Source organism: Thamnophis elegans, chromosome Z (assembly GCF_009769535.1).
Source record: "Thamnophis elegans isolate rThaEle1 chromosome Z, rThaEle1.pri, whole genome shotgun sequence".
NCBI classification, from domain to species: Eukaryota; Metazoa; Chordata; class Lepidosauria; order Squamata; family Colubridae; genus Thamnophis; species Thamnophis elegans.
In genome coordinates this window covers 91,407,909-91,429,549 of record NC_045558.1, presented here as the reverse complement: position 1 = coordinate 91,429,549, position 21,641 = coordinate 91,407,909, and the positions used below count along the sequence as shown (strand labels likewise).

Below are 21,641 nucleotides of genomic sequence, written 5' to 3'. Positions count from 1 at the left end.
GAACAAGTAGGATAAGTTGATATTTGAACACAGTGCAGGCCTGAACACCTTTTATTTTCTGACAGATAAAAGCAGTTATCAAACTGCTTTTATCGGCCCTAGCTGATAATTTGCATCTGTTATCTATTCTTCAGTTTTACACCAAAGCTGATAAATTCAATAAAGCTTTGTTTAATGTTAAATGTACCAGAATATTTGCTATGAACTACAAATTGGAATATCAATATATGCTGTTCTTGATAGTGAAATTAGGAGTAAAACCACACAATGAAATAAGTCTTTGTCTGCTAGGATGGCCTTCTATACCACATTTAGTGCATAGTTCAATAAATTCATTCTGACTCTTCATGAGATAATGAACCTATCCTCACCTTAGTTTTCCTCTCTGTTTGAGTTTGGCCAATTGGTCACAAGCTATGTTGTCACAGTAAGTTATTAAGAGCTCCAACCCCCCTCCCCGCCAGTCATCAAATTGGTCAACTCATACATTTTGTCATGCTAAATCTCCTGGAGCAAAATGTAAAGCAGTATAACTTCCCATACTTTTTTCAATATTTCTCACTATTTTGTGGCTTCCATTAGTATTTATTTTTAATTCATACTATTTATATAATAATGAACAGTACAATCAATGCGGTTTTAATTTTATTACATAAGGTTTACTGAGTTTGTTTTTATTTTCCTTCAAAAAATAACTAATGTGACTGGCCTTGACTAGTACAGACTCTTGGTAAAAATCCTCCACTGAAATTGAAGAAATATTATGATCTTTTTTTACAGGTTGATAATAGTAATATTACCTATCTAATCATGTTTAAAAAAACATTTAATTGAGCCACATGATGTACCCAGTAGTATCCCAAATGATCAGAATGAGTTTTCTTTGTTGTAGACATAATCTTTCCGTCAAATCAATTCCATCTCGTTTTATTCATCTACCTGTTTCCTATTGCTTGGGACAGTTTGCAAAAGGTCTAATCTGATTATAAAATGGGAGCATTGGTTACTGCCCTTTAGCTTCTTTCATTTTATCTCCTTACAACTTTAGTTACTTGATTTATATTTAATAAGAAGAGATTGAGAATAAGAAAAATTCTGTGAGACGTGATGTCACTGTCCCAAAGAGCACTATTCCTTGCAATATAACCCTTGTGAAATATTCCATGTTCTTCGTTCTTCTCTTTTCTCCATGCACACAAGGGACTTTTAGGAAAGCATAAAGCATGGCTCTCAATTAACCTCAACACTAACTCTAAAATAACTGCACTGACACATCTGTTAAAAAGGGGCTTGACTGGCCAGCTAACTCATTCTAACTAATTCCCAGCACCACTTGTGCTTCTACCTGACACCAGCAAATTTTACATTGAAAGCTTCATAAGATAGGAAATATCCATATCTGTCATAATCCATCTTCCCTCCTGAAAATAGGGTTTTCATGTGGACTGGGTTTCCAGTTTTTCCACATGGCATTAAAAAGTATCTTTTTACTACCTGCCCTTCCATATTTGATTTCTGCTGCAAAAAGAAGACAAATAGCAAAGTTAATAGAGTGGATTACAAAAACCTTTATTTTGTATAGTAAACTGTTCTGACCCCCCTCTTCGCTATTACACACACGACAGTCAGACAAGCTTGTAAAAGAATGTCTTTATCAGTCCTGGCTCAAGTTGGCTGCGAATTCAAAAATAAACTTAAAGTCTCTGGCAAAAAGTTACACAGCAAATGCAAAACAAAAACCTCTTACAGCAGACTAGGTTTACAGAAAGCAAATCACTTATCCAAGTGCCTCTTTGAATCAGGTTTACAGAAAGCAAATCACTTATCCAAGTGCCTCTTTGAATCTCGAAATGATGAACCACACACGACAAATGACGAACCACGAACGTTGACTTCTGCAACTAAGGCGTGGCACCACCCGTCTTTTATCTGCAGAAGATGACCCTAACGAGCAATAACTGCTCATTATTCCTGCATCCCGACTCAACTCACAGCAAGCTTCTGCTGAGTCACAACAGTAAACAATATTAGGGATATTCACAGTACAATGTTACAGAAGGGTCCTGGCAGCCTAGTTTATTTGTTTAGTTCACACATTTAAAAACTTATCTTCAGTGCACCACAGGGGAGAAAATGTTCAAGTAGCAGCTTGAAAGAAACTTCATGGAGTAAGCCTACAATAGAATGCTGATTCCTAGGAAGAATAAATTTCTAGTGTCATCTCCATGGAGGGAGGCCAGATGGACATCCTGAGCAGAGGGAGAAAAATATTAAGATGGGAGTTCATGGGTAAAACTGTAAATGATAATATCTAGGGATTATTCTTTCTACTTCTGTTCCAGCAACAACAGCTACCATTTTAAAGCATTTACTCCTTTAACAAATAACAAAACAACCTCACATAAAACTAGATTGTTGCTTGAACTAGAGAAGGGTCCAACTAACAAGTACCCAAAACAGCATACACATAAACATTCTATTCATAGGACAGTATTGGCACTATTATTAAAATTCCTGCATGTGCTTAAAAACTGACATAACAACCAAGTATTAGGCTAAAAATGTATACAGCCTGAAGAGAACTGAAGCTGAAAGAAGGGAAAAATATGCTTGGCTTGAGAAAATATGAGAAATTGTAGAAACAGTTTGTTACACCCATGATGTGATCATCTTAACTTGTAATTTCCATGCTTTTGCAAATATGAATGTACATATTTTGCAAATATAAATATGAATGCATAGAAAATATAAATCAGCACCAATACTTCCATAACACTCATTTGAGAATAGAACAATACCTTTTAAAATAAGAAACACTTTTCATTAATTCCATTTTCTCTTGTTTTCCACTACCAACTGAAACTCCATCCCAAAACTATTGAAATTACAATATGGAAGATTACGCCCATTGACTTCCTAAAGCAAATTTACCTGGTGCTTTCACAATCTGTGAAGATTTTAGAACAACCCTGGAGCCTACCAATGCTGCTGCTTGGCAAGTGAGAAATAGAACTGGAAAGAGAGAGAACACAGTTTTATTATAACCATATTTGGAAGCTAGGGATAGGAGTTGAAGTTCAACATAATTGAGAGCACCATATTCAGAAAAATATTCTAAACTTTCCTAGCTGTTTAAAATAGTTCCCAATCTAACAACCAAATAACACACATTCAGAATATAGGTAATCAATTTTTGTACAAGAATCTATTAGAATGGACTGTATATTCCATCTACCCTTAAGCAAAAGATTGAAAAAGAGATACAGGTAGTCCCCAACTTATGATCACAATTGAGCCCAAAATTTCCACTGTTAAGCAAGACAGTGGTTAAGTCTGTCTTGCACCTTTTTATGACTTTTCTTGTCCCAGCTGTTAAGTGAATCACTGCAACTGTTAGGCTAGTGACATGATTGTTAAGTGAATCTGGCTTCCCCATTAACTTTCCTTATCAGAAGTTTAAAAAGGGATCTTATGACCCTAGACACTGCAACGATCATAAATATGAGTCAGTATGAAAAATGGTCATATCACTCTCCCCCCCCCTTCTCCCTCCCTCCCTCCTTCTCTCTCAGCCTTGGGAAGCTGTCAATGGCAAACTACTTCTGAAAAACTTGAACACTGCAGGCACTAGTCAGCACTGGCTCAAAGGCACCCTTTCCCTGCCGCCAAAAGTTACCCAGAAGTAATTTCCATATTAACAAAACGTATCTCAAAGCTGAGAATGACTTTACATTGTGCTGTGTCTCTTCTTCTGTAACGATGCTTTGGAAACCAAAGATGTTGCTCTTGCAATAGAGGAACCTTTCATAGTAGACACAGGCATGGAGGCACTGAAATAAATCCACGATAGAAGGTAAATCATGCAGGTGGATTTGGTGGCTCTCTATTAAAGAAATCTGTTTCCTGGACAGCATAGCATAATAAGAAGAAAACCTATTCAAATCAAATCTTTATTTAGTCATAGACCAGCAAATAAAACACAAGTCACAATTAACACAATTAAGATAGCAGGGCTTTTTTTGTGGATCTATGACAGAATAAAGATTCGATTTGATCTGAAACACACATTAAAAAAACACTGGAATACACTAATTTCAGAAAACTGACAAGGATGAAGCTTACCTTAGGTGAAAAGAATTTCAAAAGTATCTCAACTATATTTAAATATATCACAATATTATAAAAGTTGCTTTCCCAAAAGATTAGTACCGTGTTTCCCCAAAAATAAGACAGGATCTTATTTTCTTTTGCCCCATGAAATATGGCCTTGGGCTTATTATGGGGGGAGGGCTTATTGTTTTGGGGTTGACAGGCAGCTGCTCCCTTGCCAGTGGGCTCCCGAAGAGCCAGGCACAGTCTCAGGGGCGAAGCAGCCATGAGGTGACCATGCTCACGAGCAACCGCCCAGTAAACCCCATCCCCAGCCGGGCAGAGCGGCATTCACTGACCTAGGGGGTATCCCTAAGGCGCCAAGGCACGTGGTGCTCTGCCCGCTCCCCAGCTCCCATGGCTTGGCACATTTGGATACCCCTAAGTCTGCATGGAGTTCTGCCTGGCTGGAGGGGGTGGTTGCACGAGCACCTGTTCTGCCTCCACCACACTCCGAGCCTAACTTCTTCTCTGGCTTCCAAACTCCAAAACTTGGCTACTGAGTCTTCCAGCAGCGGCCGTTCTAGGAGTGCACTCTATGGTTGTGGGCCGGCTGCCGGATAGAGAGTCTTTCATGTCCACATGTCATCTGAGTTTTTGGTCAATGTACCAGCACCACGAAATTTAGCAGATGATGCTGAAAATCAATTGTAATTTTTTGGTGGAACTCCACAAAAGCCATTTGTTTGAGACTACAGTTGGACAACAGACTGCTCACCCCTATTAGAGGCCACTGGAATTTAAGAACTACTGGGTTAAATCTCTGCAAATAAGATAATTGGAAACATTTGCCTTTCTGAAGGCCCTACCTAGGTATAAGCGCCATGTCCTGATGGTTGGAGACATTCTGGACACTTTCCCAATGAGGGCTTTCCACAGTATTGACCTTTAAGTCTGGGGAGAAGGATTCCTTAAAGATGTCAAAAGTTATGTTCAAGCTTTGTAGGCAAGAGCAATTCTGAATGGTTAAGGGAGCCAGGGGCACGCGACTCTTAGTAAATTGTCAATGGGCAATATAATGGTCTGGAAGATTCTGCTTTCACTCCAAGAGGGGTGCTGGTACAGTCTACTTAAGTAAAATCAAACCATTCTTTCAGAGAATCCATTTTCTGGGATGAAGGACAAGACTTCCGATGGCGCTTTGCATGCTCCCTTTGGCTAGGTGAAATGCTTCTTTCAGACTGCAATACTTTCCTCTTTTTTGTTGAGTAGTGGGGCATCTTCAAGACAGCATGTGGAATCAGCTGAGCTTTTGGTTCAGCAGGTTGAATTCTAGGATTGACCTTAGGACTGGCATGCTTGGTTGCAGGAAAATTGGCAGGGAGTATAGCTATGATAGAAAAACAAACAGTAACAACCATTGTAGGCATTGACTACACCTGAATTAGTCTGCACTTTCAACATTCACCCTTCTCTGAATTTTACCCAAAGAATCATCATGATTCGTAATTGTTGCACATCTGGTTCTTTATTATGCCCATTCAAAACTGGGCTCCATGGGACTCTTGATGAAATATGGAAGTCAGCTCTTCAAATTGTGCTATCATTTCAGGAGTAAGTAGGTTGGTGACTTTCAACTAACTGTAGTGTCTTTTGGCTACCAGCAGAGTAGATATTACAAGTTTGCAATAAAACAGTTCAATGAGATTTAAAACTTGAGAGCAAGTTAGTGTTAAAGTTTAAATAAATGTATTCAATGGAATGGACTAGTCTGATTTGTCTCTTTCCTTCAATCCCTGGAAAAAGGCAAGGAAATTAAAAAAACAAACCATCTGCAATGTTTCTTTGATTCCAATTTGTGTGTTATATATGTACTAAAGTGGCAGGATAAAAAAAAAGTTGTTCATCTCTTGTTTTGAACTGAAAGATACCAACTCACCTCTTTAACTTTTGCTTGTCCAACTCTGCAACAGCACTCAAACTTACTTCTTGAATCCTGAATTGCAGAATCCATACTATAATTATGAATTATAAAACTTTAATTGTTATTTACAAGTTCTCAGACATCAATTTGCTGAGCTACTATGTCAGAGTGTCCATTAAATCCTGAAGAGGAAAAATAGCTCACTAAATGATGAATCAGATATCCACAAAACCATTTGCCATTTTAAAAAGAATGTTTTGCCAGCTCTCTGGCAAAAGAAAAAAAAAACAAAGTAGCATACTTCCTTTCTTATCTGATTTGCAATTTTGAAAAGGTTTTAAAAATGCTGCAAAACTTTTTTTAACCTTCCCCAAAACACATCTCACATTAAGAACCACAATCTTCTTTTGAGATTTCTGATGGCTGCAAAGAACTTAGAAAAAGGAAGAAGGCTAATTTCATTTGGATTCATGAACAAGGAAAGAAATCTTTGCCAATTTTATCTTTCATTCATGTTAACGGGGAAATGCCTTTGACGCCAAAGAGCTTTGCCTGATGGTAAGCATACATAGAAACAGGTTTGAATATTTGTGGATCAATGATGCTGAAAAACATTGTAATATAAGTTTTATGAAGAAAAAAGTCAACTTGGCTGGGAACAGGTATATCTTTATGAAAGAGGAGAAAGAAAAGAAGAACTAGTGCTGGAAAGGAAATACCTAAGGTGTGTTTTACTGCTACCATGGTTATGCCATGGGGGGATGTTAAAAATGTAATTCAAATACTGAATCACAAAATGAGTTGAACTTTCTTTAATAGCATACCATTGTTTTTATTAATATAATGTGCAATGTATAAATAAATCAAATAAAGAAAACTTAATAGCTAGATTCATTCAACAACTAAGATGGTGGCTGGGTTTCTCCACAACACTAAATACAAAACCCAAAGGGTTATATAATTTAGTATATCTTGAAGGGAAGTAGAAGTTTTGTTGAGAACATATTATCTTCTATATAATGACAGCTAGACAAGATTAAAATTAAAAGTGGAAACAACCAGCCTTTTCTTTTTCTCCATTTCTCTCTCAGTGGAAGAAACTAAAAATAAATAAGCTCGGTGGAAACATAAGCTGAATGAGACCAAATTGTGATGAATCCTACTTCTTTCCAATAAACAAAATGGCCATATTCTACATACAGGTTTATTATTTGTACTCACTGTAATGCAGTAAATATTTTAGCCCTTAAAAAGTATGTGATGCAATCTACGTGCAGAGGCAGGTTTGTGAAACATGGACTTCAGCAACTGCACTCAACTGAAACAATTGATAAGCCAACTTAACCTGAAAAAAAAGTTCACTATGATAAATGCTATATTGTGTACTCAATTAAAACACCTTCAATGACCCCCATTGTTTCTTCTTTCTTGAGAAATGCAGCAATCTAATCAAACTCAACATTTCAGATTTTCCTTCCAAGTAAATGAACTTGAGTTCTCACCTCTTCAGGGTGAGGAAGTAAGGAGCAATTACTGTTGGATGTCAATTTAGAAATGTTCATAGGATTCATTTATATACTAGGCACACAATCTAAGATAGATAGATAGATAGATAGATAGATAGATAGATAGATAGATAGATAGATAGATAGATAGATAGATAGATAGATGCATACATGCATGCATGCATGCATGCATGCATGCCATCTATTTATTCAGGAATGAGTGCAATTCCATTTCAAAATACAGAAAGAGTAAATAATATCCAGCCACATAGCTTTTCTCAGCTTTCTTTCCAAAGTCTCAACAACCTTCTTGAAGTTCAATGCCCAAGAGAAAGGACAATAAATTTGCTTGCTTTAATGCTGCTAAGGCAACAAATTTACAACTCAGCTCAGCCGCAAGGGATTAAGGGCAAAAGACATTCATTGATTGATTGTACTTGCTAATCAATGCATTCATTTGTTGCAAGACTATAAATGTGGGTTTTAATAAGAGCTGTCTTCTCTGAAAAGAGCAATCACTTCTGATGGCTTTGTAGTAAGGAGCTTCTTCACATTCACCTTAAGATTCACATCATGTACATGAAGCTATTTCCTAGTGATCCTAATTCCCATCACCTTATCCAATTTTAAATTAAGGGACAGACTGGATTTAGACCAGAAACAAAAGCTTAGGAAAATAACATCATGTAATACAAAATTATAATTCCAACATTTTTAAAACAAGCTATGTAAGAAAAAGAATGTAGGGATGCCATATTTATTTTTCATCCCAGCGTGCTTCAGCATCAAGAAAGTGATACAAATACAAAAAAGTGTGATGCTGCCCCAAGAAAATTTCCCAACTTGCTTTAACATTTTTAAAAAACAAGAGGCCCAGAAAAAAAAGCAAAATCGAGTGTACAGTAATCAGATTTTTGTTAACAGTGGAGAGTTAGGAATGTAAAGAAACAGCTTGTCCCAAGATTTTGCCCTCCAGATTGTTAGCCTAATTGCATCAGTATAAAACTGGGGGGCAGCCAGGCATGGGAAGTCTGTTTTAGTAGGCACTAACATTTTTTTTTCAAATTAACTTTGAACTTGTGGGCAACCCGACCAAGAATAAATAGCATTTGGTAATATGTGATCAAAGTCGTTTTTGACCTACTAGCGATCCCAGAGAGTTTTTCTCTACGCCTATGCGTAATCGTGAAGATCTACTAAAAAGTATACAATCCCTTTATTTCATAAGTAGCTCTGACAGATTTTGAGCACTTGAAGCATATTCTATTTTTAATTATAACATTAATATTAACCACGCCTACTCCTAAGTTATTTCTTCAGGTCTGTCTGCCCGAACCGCCACCCTGCTTTCCCCATACGACAACAGCTAGTGTCGGTACCAACTCAACAAGAACTGAATACTAGGTGCAGAAAGCAATCCGTCAACTCTTTTCGGCGGCCGACGAAATTTGGAAATGGTAACCGAATTCTAGGCCGTCACTAAACTACTTCAGCGGATCTTGGGCTGTTGGAAAAGGAAGAATCCAGAAAGCATTATCACAATATCCAACGAACTCTAAGAACAGCATCTTCCATCAGTCCCCTTAAAAAGTTCAAATCGCCTGTCACCGCCTACTTATTCACTTCCGATTGGTCGGCTCGGCTTTCAAGTGAGCTTCATGTTTCTTCTGATTGGTTAGTCAGCTTCGCCTGAATTGCGCTATGCATTCTGGGTAGGATGGTTTTGAGGAAAGAAGCGAGTCCGGTGTAGAAATTAGTCGTTTCTCCTCAGCACAGATGCCCAAAAAGCAACCCTGTAAATATTCTTGAACTTCCGAATTGATTCTCTTAAGTAGGAGGAACTGAGATTTTTGTCTTTTCCTCAAAGGTACGGATTTGAGAGTAGACGAAATTAACGCTTTCTTTACCATTTCTTTTTACAGTCGGAATCATTTTCGCATAGTTGCTGTATGTTTCAGGGGAAATCGTTAAGATAGTTTACAAAAATAATCGACTATTCCTACCCACGCCATCAACCATGCAACCACACTGTTTTCATTCCAGCAAACAAGTAAAATAGAGTTGTTGTATCACTGATGTTTGCGGAAAGATTATTCTCAGCCACGTCAGATCACGTTTCTTCTACCATAACTTTCTCTTTCTGGTGAAATTGAACATAACATTGTGAATTGTATTTTTCATTTAGTGAAAGGGATTTTTAAAGACTGATAAATCCATTTTATTTAAGGCAATTCTTTAAATTGCAGAATGTGCAGCATGTTTTGACTGATGGTTTCAAAAGAACTCATAGGATTCTACCCCAGTTTATTTACATGAAAAGCATAGGCGTTACGTAAGGACCAGATTCGGAGACCCAAATATTAGGTTTTAATATCGCTTTACTCTGCCTTGCAGCCAGTAATTTAGTGACTTACCTGTCATTTAGCAATATTCAAGCACTCAGCATTTGCAAAAGTGTTATGAAAAGTTCTTTGACTTGAGCAATTTTGTATGATTAACCACTTCTCTAATAAAGGAGTATATCCATAGTTCAGGGTTGAAATGAGGGATCCTGGATGTTCTCTGAACTTGGTTGTTTTCCTGTTTCATTACCCAAAATAACTAACATCATCAGTGCTATCAGAACTAGCAATGATGTTACCTAGCTTGGGTAATGAAATGTCTACAAGAAAACAACCAAGCTCAGAGAGCACCAAGGACCCCCCTAGCAACTTTGTGTCTTTTTTTCTACAGAAAAATGAGAGTGGTGGGACTCTGGCGTGGGGGGGAGGTGTTGAGTCTGCCTGATGAGGTGGACCGGTTGCTTTCGTGGTGTGGAGACAATAACTTCGTCCTTAACACCAATAAGACCAAGAAGCTTATAGTGAATTATAGAAGGAACAGATCAGAAGAGAGCTGAGCTGGCGCAGTGGTTAAATACAGCACTGCAGGCTACTTCAACTGACTGCAGTTCTGCAGTTCGGCTGTTCAAATCTCACCGGCTCAGGGTTGACTCAGCCTTCCATCCTTCCAAGGTAGGTAAATGAGGACCCAGATTGTTGTTGGGGGCAATATGCTGACTCTGTAAAACCGCTTAGAGAGGACTGAAAGCCCTATGAAGCGGTATATAAGCCTAACTGCTATTGCTAGATCAGACATCCAGCCCTTGCTTATCAATGGAGACCGAGTGGAGCAAGTGGCCAGTTCTACGTTTCTGGGTGTTATCATAAAAGAGGACCTGGCCTGGGGCACTCACATTGCAGCACTGGTCAAAAGGGCCCAGCATAGATTATACTACCTGAGACTTCTCAGGAAACAACAACTGAATGCAAAACTGCTGATGACCTTCTACCGCTGCACCATAGAGAGTATTTTAACTTACTGCACCTGTGTATGATTTGCCAATTGCACAGTGGCAGGTAGGACAGCACTCCAGAGGGTTAATATCATTGCCCATAGAATCATTGGTTGCCTCTCCCCACTTTGGAAGAGCTTTATAGCTCCCCCTGCCTTAAGAAAGTTCAAAACATTCATAAAGATCCATCTCATCTTGGGCACCATTTTTTTGAATTTTTACCATCTGGCAGACGGTACAGGATAACATAAAACAAGGACAAATAGGCTGAAAAACAACTTCTACCCAGGGCAGTAACTATATTGAATTTGATTGTATATATAGTGCAATACTAATGCAATATTGGGTTTTCAATTCAATTGTACAGAATGTGAAGGTTGTGTGTTTTTGTTTTATTTTTATAGTTCTAATGTACACTGAAGATGGCATTTAATTTTGTTGTATGAGATGCAATGACAATAAAGTAAATTTAAGTAGAAATGATATTGATACTAAAAAGTTGTAACCCACATGGAATATGTACCTTTTGAGGATAAAAAAAAAAAGATTTTGGCTCAAAGATAGAAATTTCAGAACTGGGCCCAAGCATTCTCTTTAGGACTCACTACTTTCAGAACTAGACATTAAATTATGAATTAATATTTAAATAAACTACTGCATTAATTGAGTAGCATAGAAATCAGTTAATCGTGCTTTTCTCCAAGATCAGTAAAAGGATCATATTAAGCAATTTAGACATTACTAGATAAAATTCAACAGTATGTATTATAGCCCAATAGGATAGATCAGTTTTGAGCTTATTACAAACTGGCATAGCAAATTAATTATCCTATGATATAGTAAGATACAGAAAGTTATTGCTGAATCAGATCTTTCCTTGGATTATAGGGTCATTGTAAAAATTGTGAAGAATAAGGATTCTGAAGACAGCATTCATTACATCCATGTTATAATAATATAATTATTACATAGACATAAACTCAAGATAATGTATCCCCAGAATTCTCCAGAGCAGAAATAACTAGGGCAATGAATGGAATAGCTGTTGTAACTACTGTAAGGCTGCTGAACTGGTTAATAGGATTGCCTCCATCTAAGAGCTGTTAATAATAAGCTCAGTGGTACTTATGCTCTTTGAACTCAGAAAGAACAAGGAATTATCAATGTGTGATATTTTTCTGCTATTCTATTCTGAAATAAAGAGTTCTCATTAGTAGACAAATCCTGTGCAAAGATATGGTTGGTCAGCTGTCCTTCTTTTGCTCTTCCACAGACTAGCCTCTAGTCATTCTTTTTTCTATGTCCGGAGAATTGTTTGGTTAAAAAAACCCAACCTGTCAAACCTTATTAAATATCAACAATCTTGCAAAACAGAAAGGAATCAGACATTTTTGTGCCTGGATTATAAATTCAGTACTGCTCATAAATGACAGAGAAATGGAGGGCCAAAAATGAAAGGACAAAATTAAAAGAAAGCCAGGGAGAGACTTCATTCAAATACAGCACAGTGACAGAGAAAGAGAGAAGCAGAGGCAACTGCAAGTTTGCCAGGCCAAATCAAGGGCTGTCTTTTTCTCCAGCAACATATCTCAGTAGTTATTCCTAGCCCACATCTCCCACAGAACCATGTGTGGTGTCAAAACTTCTTGTTCTCTGCTTCTCTCAGATTGAAGGAGTGGAAGAAGTGACTGACCTCTGTCAACTATTCTGTGAAAGTGCTATACCTCATTATCAACCTATTTCTACATGTACATGTAAGCAAAAAAAAGGATATTATACAATTTTAGATTAAATTTTAGACTGCATCAGAAAGTTTGAAGTTTTGAGTCATACAGAATAAATTTATCATGAAGAATGAAGATTTATGCCCTGCAGTCACACCAAATCCAATTGTTATCCCTGCTTTAGGACTGGTTCTACAGCTTAAAGCAGTGAGAAACATTTGTTAAAACTAAACTCTTATATAACATCATATATTACATCATATGATGTATGATCATATATCATACACCATATATTATACTCATGAATTCTGATAGCTTTCTGACAATTGTGGGTAAAAATATCAGTGACATGAAAAAAAGTTTTGAGAACTACTGTATTTTTTCAACTGATGTTCTTTGCAATAGAAAAAGGATTTCTAAAATGAAAATTAACATGAAGATGATAACATATGATTCATATTGGCAGTGTAATATTTCTCCAGTTTCTCTTACATATTTGTTACAGAATTATTAAGTAAAATTTGTTGGTCTCTCTACAATTGAAGCAGTTCAGTTAATGTCAGCCAAATATCTCATATTTGTATCAATTTTTGTGATATAAATTAGTTTACATAATGGATATTTCAAGTTCTGACTTCTTCACAGAATAATGATGAGAGGTGCTATTTTAAAATAGATGCAGATATTTTACTCTTAGGCTAAGACTATATTACATACTACATAGAGATCTATAATTGGATTTGGATATTTAAAATACTAAATGTAATTGTTAGGGCAAAGATTCAGAAAGGGCCTGTTGGTATTGAGGAAGGAGTTTACATACTCCTCCCATATTTTCTCTCTTTAAACTGTTTTCCTCCATAGAATCCTGTTCTGATCCCCTCGTCCATCCAGTAACGAATGCCGAGACAAGCTTAGCTGGAATGCCACAACTCTTTATTAGTAGGGAACATAAATCTTGGTGGCTGAAAGGCTAAACACAACAAACAGATAAGAACCTTGGCAGCAACCCAGACTCCGACAGATACAGATAACAGCTTCTCCAGTTTGAGAATTAAATTGAATCCTGCAAACCAGACTCCTGCCAGAATCTCTCCTTAAATACTATCTTGAGAGGAGCCTAATTACAACCACCTGGATCCAATTATCTTTTGTATCTGCGTAGCTATTCTCTACGTTGATCTGCCCGTTGTTGCTGGGCATCCAGGACCACCTCCTGTCAGGCCTGCAATCATATTCCTTTTAGAATTTTGGCCTGCCACACTTTCTCTTATTTCATTATGCTGTTTCATTAGTATAGTTGATGGGAGGTGGTAATAGACAGGAACAGGATTGTGGAATGTATTGTTATTCTTTTCTAGAAGCCAAGGTCATCTTTTGTCTCCGTACTTTTACACCTGACCGGAAGCAGCTGGGTGGAGACGCCAACATGGAAGAAGAAGATTGGACCATGTGATGGATTGTGGGTGTGGGGACAAGATCATGAACTTTTAACTGGGTGGAATTCTGATGTAATTTCCAGAATTGGGATTAACACAGATGTGCTAAGATGTCTGCTTTATTAAATTGGAACTTTAAGGATCGTTTTGCCTTGGAGTCTGATTTAATTCTACATGATACTTGGAACGCTGACACCTCCCTTGTCTCCTCGCCACTGCTCCAAGGCCTGACGTCAGGAGCACGCTCCCTTTGGCTTTCACTGCTGCTCCGTGCCTCAGGCGCCTCCTGGTGGCCAACCAGCCTCTCTGAGCCCTGCTCGGAGTCGGAACCCTGTCCAGGGTCTTCCTCATCTTCCAGAGCCGATTCATAAGGCCCCTCACTGTCGGATTCTGTTTGCAGCTCCAGCGGCTCCTGCTGGGCCACAACAGAATTCTATATGGGGAAGCTATCCATTCTCCAAGTAGGTGGAAACATCATCCAGGAATGGGTATGACTCCGTCAGGATCCAATAAAACTGGGTCTACAAGTATTAACGCCATGCCTATGAAGCTCCTCCCCAGAAATAGACTCAGTCGATCTTTCAATTACCTGCGTCTCCCTATCTCTCTTTGCTAATTTCCTTTCCGTTTCGCTAAAAATCCTTCAAAATCTTTACAAAACTTCACAATTGGCTATCTCCTCAAATTACTTTCAATCAGGCTTTTTCTTCGCTCTTTCAGAGTGTTACAGCCTTTACAAGGCTTTTGCCTCTCTCTGGCTTGGCTGCCTCAGCAGCTAAGAGCCTTTGCGGCCAGCCTATGAGGTTCGCCCTCAGGCTCCCTTATTGCTGCTGCTGCACTGCCTGAAGAGTACCAGCCTTTGAATAGCCGCTTTACTGCAGCCGGGTGCCAGAGAGACGATCGCTGCAGTCAGGCCGCCAGAGAAGCCTACTTTCATCGTGGCGGCCACAGGGATTGCTTTACACGCTGCCTCTTTCCTCTTGCTGCCAGCAGCGTATTTCTTCAGCTCCGAATTCCACTCCTGGCATCAGAGCGCTTGGCAGGCAGCAAACTGCCAGGCGATAAACTGCCTTGTCAGCTCGCCACCTCAGCCCTTCCTCAGGGCCCTGTTTACCCAGAGGGCAGTTAATTTAGGCACAAAAACAGCAGCGGATATTTTGTTTGGGCGGGAAGCCTTTTACGACACTTCAAAGTAATCAGTAATGGCGACCAATGGGACCATTCCCGAGGAGGGGGATTTGCCCAGTCCAGTTGCCCCTTCTGCTCCAGTCCCCTCTGAGGGTAGGAGCAAAAAGAGAGCCTATACCAAACCTTCTGCTACCAAGCCTGCTAAGGCCCCTAGGCCTGCTCCTCAGGAGGCCCAAGAAGCTACTACTCCTAGTGCAGCTATTGACAAGGCCTCTGATCCTGCTTCACAAAAGACCACTTCCAAGACCAATCATTGCTCTGCTCCTGTCCCCGCTCCTAGGGTTTCTCCTCCATCTAATTTCAACCCTATGGAGGACCTCTCCACTGATACTGATAGGGGTATCTCCCCCCCCCCAGCTTCTCCCTTAAACCCAGAGGATGGGAATGGATTTCAAGGGGATTCTGATTCTGAAGGAGATGGCAGCATCACCCCGGACATAGATTTGGGTTCCCCTGCCCCCAGGGCTGTCACCATCAACCCTGATGATATGGCTGACATCATAGCAGCTGCCATTGAGCGTGGCATTGTTGCAGGCCTTCAGCATTGGCCTCCTGCTGCTGCCACGCCTCATTGCTCCAATTCCAACAAATCTAGGGGGGGGGGCGTTCTAACCATGCCCAAGGGGCAACTTCTGCAAGTGTTTCTCAGCCTTCTGCTGTGGACACTGAGGAGCAGAGTGTTAAGTCTGGAAGGAGGGACGCGACAACCAGGGTAACAGCAACGATAACTTCTTTCTTTACAGACTACGATGACAGCGATTCAAAAGGGCGCGGTGCGCGCCAAGGTATTTATACAGAGGAACAACCAATAGGAACCCGGGACTTGGGCAGCAACTGCTGTCAAGTCCCGGTCCAATCAAACATCTCTTTCGGCCGGCAACAGCTCCTGCTGCGTCCCGGCCAATCAGGAGGCAGCAGGCTGTTGCTGGCCTTTGGAAAGTGCTGAATTAACTATATAACTAACTGAGCCTTATTTACATGGCTCATGAATATTTAACACCCCTTCCCCCCAGCTCCGCGCATGCTCCCCGGGTGGAGCATGCGTAGTCCTGTAAATAGGCGGGGCGGCGCCGGACCCGCCCAGACCTTCGCAGTTCTACAGGAGTCGTCGGCGGAGGAGGACCTGCTTGTAGTAGCTCCTCCCTGAAGGGGTTGTAGCTCCAAGGCACGCCATCTTGGGAAGGCCCAGAAGGCGGGCTCAACAATAATGGTAGGCTGGGCTGTGGTGGCGCGTCCCTAGCAAAAGTGTAAGGCATGGGAGGAGAGTCACTGGGGGGGGTTGGAGCAATAGGCGGAATCCTTTCTGCGGCGGCTTGAGCAGACGGTTGGCGTTCCCTGCAGGGGGCGCTCGGGTAGGCCGGGCCTGGTGTGGCGAAGGCCCGATGGTGCGTTTCTTCGGCTTGAGCACTTGGCATTGAAAAGGCGAGGCCTGGTTCGGCGAAGGCCTCATTCGACAACCCCGGACTTGCAGTGTTGTCTTGGGCAGAGTCCGGGTGGCCGGCCTGTGGCGGGAGGCACCTCCTTAATTGATCCAGGTGGCGCCTCCATTGGGATCCATCAGCCAGTCCGACCCTAAAAGAACAGGGGCCTGTCAGGGCGGTTACAGTGGCTGGAACCCATTGTGTATCCCCTGAGAAGGAACGGGCCCAAACGGAGTCCCCCAGCTTAAAAGAACGGGGAGGGAGGACCCCCAGGTTGCTTGGCTGATCCCCTGAATAGAGCGGGTGAAGCCTATCCAGGGGAGTCCGCAGACGCCGGCCCATCAAGAGCTCCGCGGGGCTTCTGTTGGTTGTTGGGCAGGGGGTGGAATGCTGGCTTAGCAGGTCCATGCGGCCCAGGGCCTCCTTCGCTGAGCGGACCGCCCGCTCCGCCCGGCCATTACTGGCCGGGTGGTACGGTGCTATGGGCGCGTGCCGGATCCCTTGCTCGGCCAGGAACTCTTGAAATGTGGTGGACATAAATTGGGGCCCATTGTCCGAAACTACTAGGTCCGGCAACCCATGGGTTGCAAATATCCTTCTCAAGGCCCGGACTGTCCTCTCGGCCGTGGTGGAGCCCATCAGGACCAGCTCCACCCAGCGGGAGTAGGCGTCCACCACAATCAAGAAATTCTGGCCGTGGAAGGGACCAGCGAAATCAATGTGGAGGCGTGACCATGGGTCTCTCGGAGCCTCCCACTCACGAGTAGGCCCTGCGGGGGGATTGGGCCTGGACTGTTGACATGGGGTGCAGCGGCCTACATAGGCCGCTATCTCTGAGTCCAGCAAGGGCCACCAGACATAGCTACGGGCCAACGCCTTCATCCGCGCTATGCCTGGGTGATCCTTATGGAGCAGAGTCAGAACTTGTGGCCGAAGTGCTTCAGGGATCACTACTCGATCCCCCCAAACGAGACACCCCCCGTGGAGGGAGAGCTCCGCTTGTCTAGTTTTGAAGGGCCGGAGGCCCTCTGCCACCTTGTCTGTAGGCCATCCCCTCAAGACCCAGGAAGCGACCTGGGAGAGGATTGGATCGGCCTTCGTGTAGGCCGCGACATCCGCGGCAGAGATGGGGAGGCCGGAAGACGCGATGGAGAGGATAGAGAGGCTGGGCACAATGGCGGTGTCAGTCTCCGGCAAGGGGCAGCGGCTCAGGGCATCAGCGTGCCCTAGCTGCTTGCCCAGACGGTACTGCAGCGTATATGAGTACGCCACCAGGAATTCCATCCATCGTGTCATGCGGGGGGAGAGGATGGGGGGGGTCGGCTTGTCACCTGCCAGGAGCCCAAGGAGTGGCTTATGGTCGGTGACAAGAGTAAAAGGCCGACCATAGAGGTAATCGTGAAACCTCTTAATCCCGGACACTGCAGCCAGAGCCTCCTTGTCGATCTGGCTGTAATTTCACTCCGCCAAGGAGAGTGTCCGGGAATAAAAGGCCACCGGGGCCTCCGAGCCATTCGGGAGTTCATGGCTCAGGACCGCCCCGACCCCGTAGGGTGAGGCGTCACACGCTAACGTCAGAGGCATTCTGTCATTGTACTGAATCAGGACTGCCGATGACGTCAGCGTCTCTTTGACAGCCGCGAACGCATGCACTTCACGGCTCCCCCAGCACCAGGCCGCGGATCGGTCGAGTAACCGATGAAGCGGCTCGGCTAGTGACGCCTTGTGAGGTATGAAGGGGGCGTAGAAATTCAGAAGCCCTAGGAACGCCTGCAGCTCCGCCTTGGAGGTGGGTGCCGGGGTGTTCCTAATGGCTGCAACCTTTGAAGGCGTGGGGTGGATGCCTTGGGCATCAATCAAGAAGCCCAAGAATTCCACCCTAGGCACAGCAAACGAGCATTTGCTGCGCTTAAGTTTTAGGCCCGCGCCCCTGAAACGACTGAGGACCTTCCTGAGTATCTCGATGAGTTCTGAGCGGCTGGAAGCAGCAATCAGAACATCATTGAAATACGGTACAACGCCCGGTAGCCCATGGAGCAGCCGCTCCATGAGGCTCTGGAAGATCCCCGGGGCTACGGAAACGCCGAATTGAAGGCAGCGACAACGAAAAGCCCCACGATGGGTGACGATGGTCTGGGCAGCCGCCGCATCGTCATCCACCGGGAGCTGTTGATAGGCCTGCGCCATATCCAGTTTGGCGAATGTGCAACCCTGCCCCAAGGAATGGAGCAGGTGTTGCACTACAGGGACTGGATAGGGGTTTGCCTGAAGGGCCAAGTTGATCGTCGACTTGTAGTCGGCGCAGATCCTCACCGACCCGTCCGGCTTAATTGGGAGGACAATGGGTGTCTCCCAGCGGGAATGGTCCACGGGCTCGATGACTCCCTGCGCCAAAAGTTTATCAAGTTCGGCGTCAACCTTGGCCCTCAAGGCAAAGGGCACCCTGTGGGCTTTCAGCCTAATGGGAGCAACCTGTGGATCAAGGCTCAGAGAGATGGGGGTGCCTTTATAGCAGCCAAGCTGGCCGTCGAAGACATCAGCAAATTCCTTTAAAATGTCTTCTATGGAAGAGGGAACTATCCGGTGCACCCCCCCAATGGACAACCCCAGGGCAGGGAACCAATCCAGGCCCAGGAGGGCTGGTAGGTCGTCCCTAACAATTAGGATGGGCAATTTCCCTTGGAACGGCCCGTAGCTTACTGCGATAGGGAATGAGCCCAGAGTGGGAATTAACTTCCCCTGGTAGTCCCGCAGGGAAATCTCAGAGGGCAGTAATTGGTTCTGGGAAACTTTTGGACAGAGGCGGGAGAAAAGGGACCAGGGCAACAGAGACCGGGAAGAGCCGGAGTCCACCTCCATCCGGCAAGGCTGACCTTCCAGCTGGACGGAGGCTGCGACCTTCTGGGCTCCCGCAGCTGCTTGGCTAGGTACACAGTCAGAGGCATTCGGCTGACAGGTGGAGTAGCAGTCTTCAGCCCGCCGAGCGGGCCGCGGCTGCTGGCGGCGCGGCTGCGCCTGGGACCGGACCGTAGGTTGCAGGAACGAAGGTGCCGGCAGGAGGGCCCTGCAGACTTTAGCCAGGTGGCCTTCCCCCTTGCATCTGCGGCAGATGGCAGTGCGGAAAGGGCAGGCCGTGCGGGTGTGACGGCCGCCACACCCCCGGCAGGGCAAATTCGCACCGGTTTGCGCTGCTGACTGCGGCTGGGGCTTGCGTTTAGGCTGTGCCCTCATTTGTCCCACAAAGTCTTCCTCTGGGTCTTCGAAGGGCAACTGGTCATCTATCATATGGGTTTGCGTTGGTGGCTCCGCCGGTGGCTGGTCAGGAGAAGCAAGCTGTAAACGCTCGATATCGGCCGTGGACTGCTCAGAGAGCTCGGCTGCTCTGGCAGTCTCCACGGCCTGGAGCAAGGTGATATGGTGGTTGCGGAACATGCGGCTTCGCAGGTTGACGTCGCGGACCCCGCACACAAACTGTTCCACCAGATTTTCCTCTAAATTAGAAAAGTCACATTGAGCGGCCACCATGCGCAGCGACTCGAGGAATTGGCTAATAGATTCATTCTTCTTCTGGACCCGGCGGCGAAATGCAAAACGGCGTGCGATCACGGATGAGGTGGGGGCGTAGTGGTTTTTCAGTCTTGACATCAGTTCGTCCCACCCCAGCTTGTACGCTGGCCTCGGGGCGGCCAGGGCTCTCGCCGAGGCGAACATTGTGGGTTCGCAACAGGAGAGGAAGAAGCTGCATTTCTCTTCCTCAGTCTGTGCCTGGTTTTTTGATGCTATCAAATAGCATTCAAACCTCTCCATAAACCCCTCCCAGGATTCTCCGGCAGAACCAAAGGGGGCGAACGGAGGAAGCGCAGAAGTCATCTTGGCACAGTCTCGGCGGCGAGAGAGATGGATGAGGGGGAGGAAAATATTTTTCTTCTTTCTTCCGAGCAGCGTTCGTTGCCTGCCTGACGCGGCGGCAGCTAACTAACCCCTCTCTCTCTCTTTTCACCCTAGCGTCGCGGAATCGCCGATCCCATCCTCGTCGCCAGTGTTAAGTCTGGAAGGAGGGACGCGACAACCAGGGTAACAGCAACAATAACTTCTTTATTTACAGACTACGATGACAGCGATTCAAAAGGGCGCGGTGCGCGCCAAGGTATTTATAGAGAGGAACAACCAATAGGAACCCGGGACTTGGGCAGCAACTGCTGTCAAGTCCCGGTCCAATCAAACATCTCTCTATATAACTAACTGAGCCTTATTTACATGGCTCATGAATATTTAACACAGATCACTTGTGATTCTGACCTGTCAGAGGATGAGGACTTCTGCCTTATTGGGCCTGTTCAAGTCTGCCTTGTTTCATTCCCTCTTGTTTAAAGCCAAGAAGGTTTCTGGTATTCTGGCTTCAAAACCATCCTCCTCCACGGAGGCCGACAAGTCAGATACTACAGACCCGCTCTTTTCACGTCCTCACATCAAAAAGGACATAGTTCCTTCCCCGAAGCTGTTTCTGGAGGTGATTCAAAATCAGTGGGTTGCTCTAGGGTCAGGGCCCCTTCCTTTTATTCTGGACAAACAGTTGTATAATGTCAGCCCAGAACTCTCTAAACGTTTGGAGGTTCCTTCCATTGATCTTCCAGTGGTGTCTTTGTCATCGCCTAATGTGGTCACCACTGCTCCAGAGGACGTTCTCCGCCCTGAGGACAAACACTTTTAGCAGTCACTGGTAAAGAGCCATCAGTCCACTGCATGGGCGGTCTGATGGCCCTTCTGCTTCCTTTTTCAACAGGGCTGCCCTTTGTTGGCTAAAGCAGATGCAGGACAGGATCCCTCCTGGAGATTCCCGTGCTCACCAGGATATCAACAAGCTCAAGGCGGCTATGGAGTACGCAGCAGATGCCTCTGGATGTGGCACATTTCTCTTCCAGGTCCATGGCTTCTACCATCACCACGAGGTGTCTTCTTTGGCTGAAGCAGTGGCAGGTGGAGGCCAGAGCAAAGTGGCGCTTGGCGTCCGCTTCCT

At 43.9% G+C, this 21,641-nt stretch overlaps 2 long non-coding RNA genes across 3 annotated transcripts; one reads left to right on the top strand and one right to left on the bottom strand.

The window, feature by feature from the left end:
* Positions 1 to 1,960: 1,960 nt before the first annotated feature.
* LOC116520462 lies at positions 1,961 to 9,085 on the bottom strand. Of its 2 annotated transcripts, XR_004256786.1 has the most exons (5): positions 6,029 to 9,085; positions 4,959 to 5,479; positions 3,732 to 3,830; positions 2,932 to 3,012; positions 1,961 to 2,249 (listed from the first exon to the last, which is right to left on the bottom strand). It is a non-coding gene; the product is annotated as an uncharacterized LOC116520462 (long non-coding RNA). The 2 variants fall into 2 exon arrangements; XR_004256785.1 differs by having other exon boundaries at positions 4,959 to 9,085.
* A 159-nt stretch (positions 9,086 to 9,244) lies between these two features.
* On the top strand, positions 9,245 to 13,536 carry LOC116520633. The gene is made up of 3 exons (XR_004256818.1): positions 9,245 to 9,385; positions 12,519 to 12,606; positions 13,441 to 13,536. It is a non-coding gene; the product is annotated as an uncharacterized LOC116520633 (long non-coding RNA).
* The last annotated feature ends 8,105 nt before the right edge of the window (positions 13,537 to 21,641 follow it).